This window comes from Lactuca sativa, chromosome 9, assembly GCF_002870075.4.
Source record: "Lactuca sativa cultivar Salinas chromosome 9, Lsat_Salinas_v11, whole genome shotgun sequence".
Classification (NCBI taxonomy): domain Eukaryota; kingdom Viridiplantae; phylum Streptophyta; class Magnoliopsida; order Asterales; family Asteraceae; genus Lactuca; species Lactuca sativa.
The window spans coordinates 166,221,926-166,234,645 of NC_056631.2; positions in this window are offsets into that span (position 1 = coordinate 166,221,926).

Below are 12,720 nucleotides of genomic sequence, written 5' to 3' on the forward strand. Positions count from 1 at the left end.
AGAAAATCCTCCAACCTCTACTGTTCATCATCTCGCCCATCTTCATCACAACAATGGCGGATTTTTCATCAGTTCATGCAACTTCTCACATCTTGCCTATTCGTCCCCAGCAGAGTTTGATCATTGATCTTACTCCTCAGGCATACGACGCTTTCGTGTTTCCCATCATCGAATGCCTGAAATATTTGCCAATCGCTCCTGCTCTTACCAGGGCTGAAGCTGTTCCCATGGAGTTCCTGTCACAGATTTTTGCCACAGCTCACTACGACAAGGTCGTCGACAGGATTTTCTTCGATGTCTTCGAGCACAAGGCGTCGATTTCGAAGCAGAGGTTTTGTACGTTGTTAGGGTTTGAACCTGATTCGTCGAGGGTTAATCCTGAAACCATTCCGATGGGTCATCTGTTCAACATGTTCTACAACATGGGGTACACTGAGGTGCTCACAACGGTCACGAAATTCAAGAAATCGTGCCTGCCCCCTCAGTGGAATGGGATGTTTACTATGCTTTTCAAGGGCTTATCTGAAAGGAGTGCTGGATCAGATGGGGCAAGTCGTATGTTCCTTTCAATCATGTACGGAATCTACAACGGTATCAATATGGACTACGGGTCGGTCCTATGGCAACAACTCATTCAAAGTCTTTCTTCCACTTCTCGACATTCAGATATTTCATATGCCCGGTTCTGGACTCTTGTCACTAAATGGGTGATGGACGAGTACCACATCCCCATTGTCACTGGTGCTCCAATGTCTTCGGTTGGTACTTTCCATACCACGAAGATCATTGTCTCTGACGCATCAAAATTTCTCTTCAACGGCTCTATCCCTGAAACAATGTATGGTGATGTTCCTGCCGACAGCTGGATCACTAAAACGTACAAGGAGTTCCGACATTCTGGTCCGAGAGACCTTACTCCAGAGATGCTCAAATCAATTCATGATGCTGACAAGCCTGCCCCCAGAGGAAAGAAGATTGATAAGGGCAAGCAGGTTGCAAAGGGAGCAAAAGGCTCATCTCCCAAGAAGAGGAAAACCACCAGAGCCGCCCAATCCCCTCCTATGAAGAAGCGAAAAACCCAACCAAAGTGAAAGCTAATCATCGCTTCGTCCTCAAGCGAATCTGATGAAGAGGGTTCTGATTCTGATGGATCTCAACGTGGTAACACTCCACCACGATCGCCTACACCAGAGATTCATGTTTCCACTTCTCCAATTTCTTCTCCACCAGTTACAATTCCTATTTCCATTCCCCCCATAACCTCCACCACTCAAATACCATCCACTTCCATCCCAGTACCACCACCCATCTTTACCGAAGCAACCACAACCACTGCCGAAGTAAGAACCAACGTATCTGATACGGGGGCTCATACTGACGCACCCACATCTACCTCAGCACCCGAACCCACACCAACAACTGAACACACCACCCAACCCGAACCTACCTTTACTACCGAACCTCAAGTTTCACCACCACCTTCTGCTGCTCATACTGCAGAGAGTGAAGAACCACTCCTTGGCGGGGAGGACATGACCTTCAATTCGGTCTATTACAGTCCGTTTCAAGTTCAAAGTGATGATGATGACGATGCTCCTATCACAAAGAAACATCTTAAGGAGTTGCATGATAAAATCGATTCGCTCATCGCCTCATCTTCTACATCTCAATCCTCCATCTCTGAAGCTGCCATTCAGAAAATTGTTGATGCTTTTTCCAAAGCTCATCAAGTTTCTCTTCATTCCGCCACTGCAGCCATTGACGCCTCAACCAAAGCTTGTGAGGCAGCGACCGAAAAAGTCGATAAACTATTCACTGATGCTTCTTCCTTGTTGAAATCTTTACATGAAAACGCTGAAGCCACCACGACAAAGTTGGAACCCATTGTCAACCAGCTGGCTAACTCAGGCGCATCAGAGCTGAAGTCGTTCGCTTCACTTCTTCAAACAATTTCTGACGACAAATCAGCTTTCAGAACAACCATTGAGGAGCGTCTCTCCAATCTTCAAGAAGACTTAGCTGCTGAGAACTCAACTCTCCAAATCTCAACAGGAGATTGAGTCTCTTCGATCTGAAAGAGAGGTGGTTAAATCGTGTGTTTCGGATGTCCACTCAGCTATCTCAAACATCCTTGAAGCACATGAACCGATCCTCAATTATTCTGTGAGGCATGACCTTGCAGAGAAGCTTGCTCCCGCCCTCTCTCTACTGAGCAAAATTGAAGGGCTCCTTGATTTCGTGTCCATTCCGAAACAAGGGGGAGAAAAAGTGAATATGTCTCAACCGCCTCCTACTTCAACAGCAACACACACAACCGAACCTCCTCCAGTAGGCCAAGCCTCCGGTTCCGGTGCTAAAGACAAGGGCAAGAAGATTGCTGAGGAGAGCGATGAAGATGATAAGGAGACAATTGCCGACCTTCTGAAACGACAAAGTCGAGATAAAGAGGCTGACATCAGTTCTCGTGTGGCTAGAGAGGCTGAAGAAGCCGAAAGAAGACAGAAAGAAGCCCACGACCTTCTCGAGAGCAGGAAAACTCTTTTTCCTCCTTGGACTCTTAAGAAGCTGATTAAAGAAGCCATCGAAACACCAAGTATCTTGTGGCTAGAACCTATGATCTCTTTAGATCGTTCTAACACTGTCGACTCTCAGTTCGATATGCCACTGACCCGAAAGGCGTTTGTTTTTCATGCCTTTGCCAACAATGCTGAGTTCCCCCATCCTCATCCACAGGTTGATCGGGACTTAGTCGAATTTTATCTGAGGGCATCTCAACCACAATACCAAACTTGGAGCGCTCAGAAAATCGTCAATGTTCGGGTCCTAAAGCCATTCAGGGAAGGCAACTTCACCAACGTTCGGTTCAAGATACTACGGGGATCTGCCAAGGCTGAACATGCCATCTCACTTGCAGATCTGCCCAACCTTAATCCCCATGACTGGATTATCTTGCACAACATTCTTCTTACAAATGAAGCTGAATATGCTCCGATCATCGACCACTTTAAGTGTGACAACCGTCAATATTCGGTCAAGTCAAAGTCAACTAGAGTTTACGTTATGTAATTTCTAAACAACTCTCTATTCTAATGAGAGATCATAAATCGAAAAGTGCGTACATCTAGATCTCCTTAACCTAAAACGGTGGTACGTAGAGAGCCAAACCGATAAAACAATGTTACATACTCATCGGGAGTATGCAAGATCCTTAAACAAGGCTTAACGGGGTTCACGGACCTTGCATTTCGAAGCCGGACACTCACATTCATCACACACGAAACCGCTCTCAATCGTTTTCACTCTATCTCTTCTTATCGAGAATCTCTCCCAAATATCTCTCTGTATGTGAAATCTCTTCAAGTATGTCAAATCCCTCCCAAATCTCTCTAAGTATGTGAAATGTCTCCCAAATATCTCTCTGTATGTGAAATCTCTCCAAGTATGTCAAATCTCTCCCGAATCTCTCTAAGAATATGAAATCTCTCCCAAATATCTCTCTGTATGTGAAATCTCTCCAAATATGTCAAATCTCTCTAAGTATGTGAAATCTCTCCCAAATATCTCTCTGTATGTGAAATCTCTCCAAGTATGTCAAATCTCTCCCGAATCTCTATAAGAATATGAAATCTGTCCTAAATATCTCTCTGTATGTGAAATCTCTCCAAGTATGTCAAATCTCTCCCAAATCTCTCTAAGTATGTGAAATCTCTCCCAAATATCTCTCTATATGTGAAATCTCTCCAAGTATGTCAAATCTCTCCCGAATCTCTCTAAGAATATGAAATCTCTCCCAAATATCTCTCTGTATGTGAAATCTCTCCAAGTATGTCAAATCTCTCCCAAATCTCTCTAAGTATGTGAAATCTCTCCCAAATCTCTCTCGAAATCTCTCCCAACTCTCTATAATCACTCGGGGCATCCCGACCCTCGAATTTGGCGAAAACAGCCCAAAAACGGAAGTCTAAGCGAAAAACGGACTTAAGGAACCGAAACCCCTCGTAGGAACCGAAAGTCCTCTTAGGAACCGAACCTTCTGATGAAGAGGAACCGAACCGAAGGTACTGTTCACTAGTGTTCACTACAGTTCATTCGGTTCTGACTTCTCACCTTTTATCTCCGGACCGAACCCTCACCTTCGCTTCTGACTTCGGACCGAGCCCCTCGCCCCTTCGGTTCCCTCTGTTCGTTTTCGGCTACAATCCTCAGCATGGACCGAGCCTCGGCCTAGGGACCGAACCTCGGCCTAGGACCGAGAGGTCTCGCTGGGAACTCATTTTCTCCCGGTTTTCGCGTAGTTTTGCGTTTAAGGCCCGTTTTTAATTATTTTAACGCGAGATTTTCACCCAAAATCATATTTTAACATAATAAACCCTAAATATTCACAATTTAATCATATTTTCATAAAAATCTTTATTTAAATAATAAAAGCAAGTTGGTAAAGTACAAAGAGGTGGAGTGTTGACTTTGCTTTACTTTATGACACAAGCAACCACTCCCACACCCACTCTATGACCAGCCACACCTCCCCACCTTACCTAGGTCACATCAATGTCCTTTCCACTCAATCATCACTCCTTCCCACGTTTTTGAGAGCTGAATATTCATCCTCTCTCCTCATTTCTCTCATTTTCTCTCTTTTCACCAAAAAGAGCAAACTCTTTTCTCTCTCATTTTCCCTCTCTAGAACTCGAGATTTGAGGGCTGATCTTGGGATTTTCCTCCACATTTGGTAAGAATAATCCATTCTCTTTATGATTATCTCAATTATTTCCACTCGAATCATGGATATCTTACACAAACTCTCTTGTATTTGTGTTAGAGCTTCGAATCTTCAAGGGATTCTTCAAGTGTTCTTGGGTTGAACACTTCTCTTCTCAACACTTATCTACTGAAATCACTTAAGGTGAGTTCATACCCCTACATTTTCATGTTTTCTCAAGTTTTTAGGGGGGGGGGGGGGGGGGAATACAAGTTAAAACACCAAGAATATAACTAAACTTTTCTAACAGCCTTCATCAGAAAATATCAACTTCATTCACGGACTGTTTTGGACAACTTAAACATTTTAGTTTTCAAAACTGTTTTAGGTGCATGTAGTTCCACTTCTTAGCTTTAAAATGACTACTTGCACATCTCCATACGATTTTTCTACAATTTATGGTGATTTTTACAAAACTTCCTATCATTTCAAACATCAATCCGGACCAGTCTGTGATTATGGACTTTTTCACACAAGTAAGAGGTCATTAAAAATTATAATAAAAATTATGAACAAACTAGACCCATTTTCCAAACTCTCAGAAGTTACAGAACTTGAGTTGGACATCTTATGATTTTTCTACAAATTTTCCAATAACAGTTACAGAAAATGTTATTAACAGAAAAACACTATAAATTTCATTTCACCTTGTAACATGTTGAGCAAGGTATACATCATTATGTGATTATGTGTAGTTGCAATATATGACAATTTTGTATTCTTATATAGACATACATCAGAAAACAAATGGATTTACACCTCCACAAGTATGGTAAATATATAAATGATATTACAAGGCTATATCCATTAAAATATAAACATTGGTAAATTATGACAAGTAAGGCTTATGCTCACTACCCACACAAATAATTGATAAACTATAATAGGTATAGTTTAGGGTTATTTACATAACAAACACATTATTAAAGGTTTTACACATACAAAAGAGTTATTACCACTATGGATAATTATGATAAACTATAATAAGTATAGTTAAGCCATTATACCCCCACAAACGAACACGCTAGTTATAATCGGTATAGTTATGGTATATATATATATATATATATATATATATATATATATATATATATATATATATATATATATATTACAAACAAAGTGATAAACTATAATAGGTATAGTTTATGTTTCATCTACCCTATGAACTTAATTACAAGAAAGGAATTCACCATCCCCACCACTTTTGATAAGCTATAATATGCATAGTTCATATTCACTAGTCACTATCATTATCCGATGAACTATGATATGTATAGGTAATATTCACCATCACCACCACTTTTGGTAAACTATAATATGCATAGTTCATGTTCACTAATCACTATCACTATCTGATGAACTATGATATGTATAGTTTATGTTCACAGTCACTATTACTATTTCGTACACTACACTAGGATTGGTTCCGGTTATTGGGTTTAAGTCCACATTCACTTTCGCATTGTTAGTTTTCAGCTATAATTTCTAAGTGTATATGATAGAGTTATATAGAATCAAGTCGTGATTGGCTTAGAATTGGTGGGCCCGCCTCATCTCCTGTTCCTTGTTTGGTTGTGGACCTAGGGCAGACCCATTATATTAAACGTTTTATCAACTTAAATCTCATATAAATTATATACACTGGACGATTATAGGGGAAATCTACGGGTCAATCTAGGGTTCATTAATACATCATATAGGAATATTCTGTTCACACTCAACTAAGAAAATATTGGATTTTCTGGAAATCAACTCTATCGATGTTATAAGGGAAACGGTTTCTACCCCAAACAAAACTCTTATGAACTCACCAACTTAATTGTTGACACTCTTTCAAAACTACTTGTATTCTCAGGAAATCAGTGAAACAGGAAAACTTCAGCGCTTTGAGGATGGGACGTTAAACCGTTAACAATTTATTTTTGTCATCATAATGTAATTGATTTTGAAACATGTAAACATATACTTTGGTGTAACTTTTTCAATTATATTTATGATGGTTGTATTTACTTTGAGCACTATTATACACGTTGTTGTGATACTGTACATGAAGTCCTCCACCCCTGGACGTTTCCATCCTTGGTTTGGGGGTGTGACAGATTGGTATCAGAGCATTGTTTATAGTGAACTCAGTATATCGAACCACATAAGATATACAAACTATAAATACATTGGGACTGAAAGTCTCTGATTTAAAGTTTTCAAAGCAACTATACTTTTAGAAAAAAATTAAAAAAAAATAATTTCTCGGTAAAAGTAGGAGCATATGCACACACACTAGGGTCAGTATCATGGTGGGATGGGACAAAAGTGGTGATTGATGAACAATACGAGTAGGCCTGGGGATGTATAGTCAGGTATGGGAATGACATAGCCTGATCAACTATGTGTCACCCATAAGTGATTAGCATATGCCCAGGAATGGTCGTAGGTGTTGCAACAAGTCTAAAAAAAAAAACTTACCAACACTACCACAATGAAATACCATAGGGGTATTTGGTGTTATTATAATTACTTATTTGAGAACTAAATAGATTTTTATCAATAGGTCAATAATTGCCTAGTGGATACATTAAAATTATATATATCCAGGACGTCATAGACTTAGAATCTGTGGATCTTTGCTTTACTTCCTGTTCTCGTTGGATTGGGGATTTAGAGTTAGGATCGCTTATTCGAAGGTCTATCCTATCCCAAATACATATGACTAGTATGCACTAAACAATATATTGAAGTACCTGATAAAGATGATCTTATAATTATCTAATTAGTACGTCTACTTAGTTATTTCTTATATCCCCATTTCTCGCGAAGATATCATGGCTGAATTCCATCCCCACGACGACCCGTACTACCCTAATCACGACAATACTGAATGGCTCGGAGAGGAGCCAGAGAATGATTACCGAATCCCTTTGGATGGTCACTAAGCTGAAGGCTTTGCTGATGGTTCTGACTCCGACCCTGAAGTGGAGAACCTACCCTGATGGCTCTTGTTCCGAATCCTATCCCTCGTCCGGTTTGTCAAGGCCCGACGCCTCCTTGGGTAGAATGCTTGGAAACCTGGAGCGAAGAACACGACCAACCTAGGCTGTTAAATGGAGACATTCGAATCCTTCCGAATCCGGAGGCTACACTATTCAAGGGAACCGTAGCATTGCTCAAGATTTTCCTTATGTTACTGAGGTGTAGACCTATTTTCCTCGAACCCTATATTACAAACAATTTACATATGGTAACTCCACGAAATTCTTAATATATACCAAGTGATTTTAGGAGGGGGTCAGGCACGAAACAAATCACAAGTTGCATTCGAGTCACTACCACTAAAATTCATTCATAGGGGCTTTGTTATGAATTACATACAAAATACTTTTAAGTCAGAACATAATACAGAAAAGTCTGGCTTGATAACATCTGACTTGTCACTACTATTAAAAACTTATCGTTTGTTCGTCTCTACCAACTTATGAAAGGACTATGCCACCAAAGAAAAAGTCCAGACCCTCCGGAAGCACAGCACCGCCCCCTCCGCAGTTTGATCCCATAATGTTTCAAGCTGCCGTAACAGCAGCCGTGGCGGCGGCAATGTCGCAAATGGGTACAAATGGTTCCGGCGGCTTCGGATCCCGGAATACTAACTCGAATCAGGGGGACAGCACAGGGCGTACTAAGGAGTGTTCTTACAAAGACTTCACGAATGGCAAACCCGATCCTTTCGACGGAAGCGGGGGCGTCATCGCGCTGATGCAATGGTTCGAAAGGACCGAAGCAGTCTTCGAAATCTGTGCTTGTCCCGAAGTGAGCAAAGTCAAGTATGCGGCATTCACTTTCACAAGAAAAGCTCTTACTTGGTGGAATGGCCGAGTTAAGTCACTTACTCTTGCAGTGGCTAACTCCATAGGCTGGGAAAACTTAAAAGCGTTGATGTTAAAGGAGTATTGCCCGAGGGGAGAAATACAAAAACTCGAAGAAGAACTCTGGAATCTCAAGATGTCGGGGACGGATCTCGAAGCTTATACTGCCCGATTCAATGACCTAGCACTCCTCTGTCCTGCAATGGTCACCCCAGAGGAGAAAAAGGTAGAACGATACCTTTGGGGGCTATCATCCCAGATCCATGATAGTGTATTGGCCTCAAGACCAACTACCTTCGACAGCGCCAAGGAGTTGGCACAACAACTCATCGACCATCGTGCCATCCATGACACTACGACAACCACGCCAATTTTTGATGTTCATGCTGCCACAACCCTCACCATGCCAACTCCCAGGAAGCAATACGCTGGAACCCTTCCGAAATGTAACAAGTGTAGCTTCCATCACACTGGGGCTTGTAGAGAATTGCATTGCATGAACTGCAATAGGAAAGGGCACACTACCCGTTTCTATAGGGCACCGGTACGACCCATCAACCAGTTCCCCTGCTCTGGAGTAAGCCCAGCCTGTTACAAATATGGAGAAACAGGCCACTTTAAAAGGAACTGCCCAAGAGCAAGAGATGCCAGTGGTGGTGGAAGGGTGCTTGCGATCACTGAAGGAGAGACCACCCCGGAACTGCCCGCAAATATTAGTACGTGTTTCTAACATCGACGTTTAAATTCCAAATTTCTTTATTTGATTAAGTCTAGCATCGATTAAAGCATGCATAGTAGTAATGCCAAGGATTAAACTGAGAGCATAAACAATAAGAAATTCCAAGGCCGTCATGAGACCATTCTATGAATTTACTTCGACTCCGTAATGGGACTGCATCATAGGGATGTAGGTCAAACCTTCGAGAACATACTTCTACTCTATAGGTGAACGGTTGAAATACATCTAGGTTCAATGATAGCCCTGACTAGGAACTCTAATTCATTAAGAAGGATTACTAAGAATGTTATTTGTTATGATTTCCTCACTTATACATTCCCCAGTTATATATAACGAATACCTGGTAGATAATAGAATGTGAGAATTCTGACTTAGTTTCTTTTCCTCGTTGGGATGTGAAACTGAAGTAGAATCACACATTTTACTATCCGCCCAGTATTGGTTATATCATAATGTGTATAAGCTAAGTTTTCATGTATAATAACTCATCTCTTAGTCAGAATCAAAATAATGTAGAGCCGACCTTAGTCATTCACAAACTCCTTGCCTGATTTCAAATTTCGGGACGAAATTCCCTCTAACGGGGGGATGATGTGACAACCGTCAATATTCGGTCAAGTCAAAGTCAACTAGAGTTTACGTTATGTAATTTCTAAACAACTCTCTATTCTAATGAGAGATCATAAATCGAAAAGTGCGTACATCGAGATCTCCTTAACCTAAAACGGTGGTACGTAGAGAGCCAAACCGATAAAACAATGTTACATACTCATCGGGAGTATGCAATATCCTTAAACAAGGCTTAACGGGGTTCACGGACCTTGCATTTCGAAGCCGGACACTCACATTCATCACACACGAAACCGCTCTCAATCGTTTTCACTCTATCTCTTCTTATCGAGAATCTCTCCCAAATATCTCTCTGTATGTGAAATCTCTTCAAGTATGTCAAATCCCTCCCAAATCTCTCTAAGTATGTGAAATCTCTCCCAAATATCTCTCTGTATGTGAAATCTCTCCAAGTATGTCAAATCTCTCCCGAATCTCTCTAAGAATATGAAATCTCTCCCAAATATCTCTCTGTATGTGAAATCTCTCCAAGTATGTCAAATCTCTCCCAAATCTCTCTAAGTATGTGAAATCTCTCCCAAATATCTCTCTGTATGTGAAATCTCTCCAAGTATGTCAAATCTCTCCCGAATCTCTCTAAGAATATGAAATCTCTCCCAAATATCTCTCTGTGTGTGAAATCTCTCCAAGTATGTCAAATCTCTCCCAAATCTCTCTAAGTATGTGAAATCTCTCCCAAATATCTCTCTGTATGTGAAATCTCTCCAAGTATGTCAAATCTCTCCCGAATCTCTCTAAGAATATGAAATCTCTCCCAAATATCTCTCTGTATGTGAAATCTCTCCAAGTATGTCAAATCTCTCCCAAATCTCTCTAAGTATGTGAAATCTCTCCCAAATCTCTCTCGAAATCTCTCCCTACTCTCTATAATCACTCGGGGCATCCCGACCCTCGAATTTGGCGAAAACAGCCCAAAAACGGAAGTCTAAGCGAAAAACGGACTTAAGGAACCGACACCCCTCTTAGGAACCGAAAGTCCTCTTAGGAACCGAACCTTCTGATGAAGAGGAACCGAACCGAAGGTACTGTTCACTAGTGTTCACTACAGTTCATTCGGTTCTGACTTCTCGCCTTTTATCTCCGGACCGAACCCTCACCTTCGCTTCTGACTTCGGACCGAGCCCCTCGCCCCTTCGGTTCCCTCTGTTCGTTTCCGGCTACAATCCTCAGCATGGACCGAGCCTCGGCCTAGGGACCGAACCTCGGCCTAGGACCGAGAGGTCTCGCTGGGAACTCATTTTCTCCCGGTTTTCGCGTAGTTTTGCGTTTAAGGCCCGTTTTTAATTATTTTAACGCGAGATTTTCACCCTAAATCATATTTTAACATAATAAACCCTAAATATTCACAATTTAATCATATTTTCATAATGTGATTATGTGTAGTTGCAATATATGACAATTTTGTATTCTTATATAGACATACATCAGAAAACAAATGGATTTACACCTCCACAAGTATGGTAAATATATAAATGATATTACAAGGCTATATCCATTAAAATATAAACATTGGTAAATTATGACAAGTAAGGCTTATGCTCACTACCCACACAAATAATTGATAAACTATAATAGGTATAGTTTAGGGTTATTTACATAACAAACACATTATTAAAGGTTTTACACATACAAAAGAGTTATTACCACTATGGATAATTATGATAAACTATAATAAGTATAGTTAAGCCATTATACCCCCACAAACGAACACGCTAGTTATAATCGATATAGTTATGGTATATATATATATATATATATATATATATATATATATATATATATATATATATATATATATATATATATATATATATATATATATTACAAACAAAGTGATAAACTATAATAGGTATAGTTTATGTTTCATCTACCCTATGAACTTAATTACAAGAAAGGAATTCATCATCCCCACCACTTTTGATAAGCTATAATATGCATAGTTCATGTTCACTAGTCACTATCATTATCCGATGAACTATGATATGTATAGGTTATATTCACCATCACCACCACTTTTGGTAAACTATAATATGCATAGTTCATGTTCACTAATCACTATCACTATCCGATGAACTATGATATGTATAGTTTATGTTCACAGTCACTATTACTATTTCGTACACTACACTAGGATTGGTTCCGGTTATTGGGTTTAAGTCCACATTCACTTTCGCATTGTTAGTTTTCAGCTATAATTTCTAAGTGTATATGATAGAGTTATATAGAATCAAGTCGTGATTGGCTTAGAATTGGTGGGCCCGCCTCATCTCCTGTTCCTTGTTTGGTTGTGGACCTAGGGCAGACCCATTATATTCAACGTTTTATCAACCTAAATCTCATATAACTTATATACACTGGACGATTATAGGGGAAATCTACGGGTCAATCTAGGGTTCATTAATACATCATATAGGAATATTCTGTTCACACTCAACTAAGAAAATATTGGATTTTCTGGAAATCAACTCTATCGATGTTATAAGGGAAACGGTTTCTACCCCAAACAAAACTCTTATGAACTCACCAACTTAATTGTTGACACTCTTTCAAAACTACTTGTATTCTCAGGAAATCAGTGAAACAGGAAAACTTCAGCGCTTTGAGGATGGGACGTTAAACCGTTAACAATTTATTTTTGTCATCATAATGTAATTGATTTTGAAACATGTAAACATATACTTTGGTGTAACTTTTTCAATTATATTTATGATGGTTGTATTTACTTTGAGCAC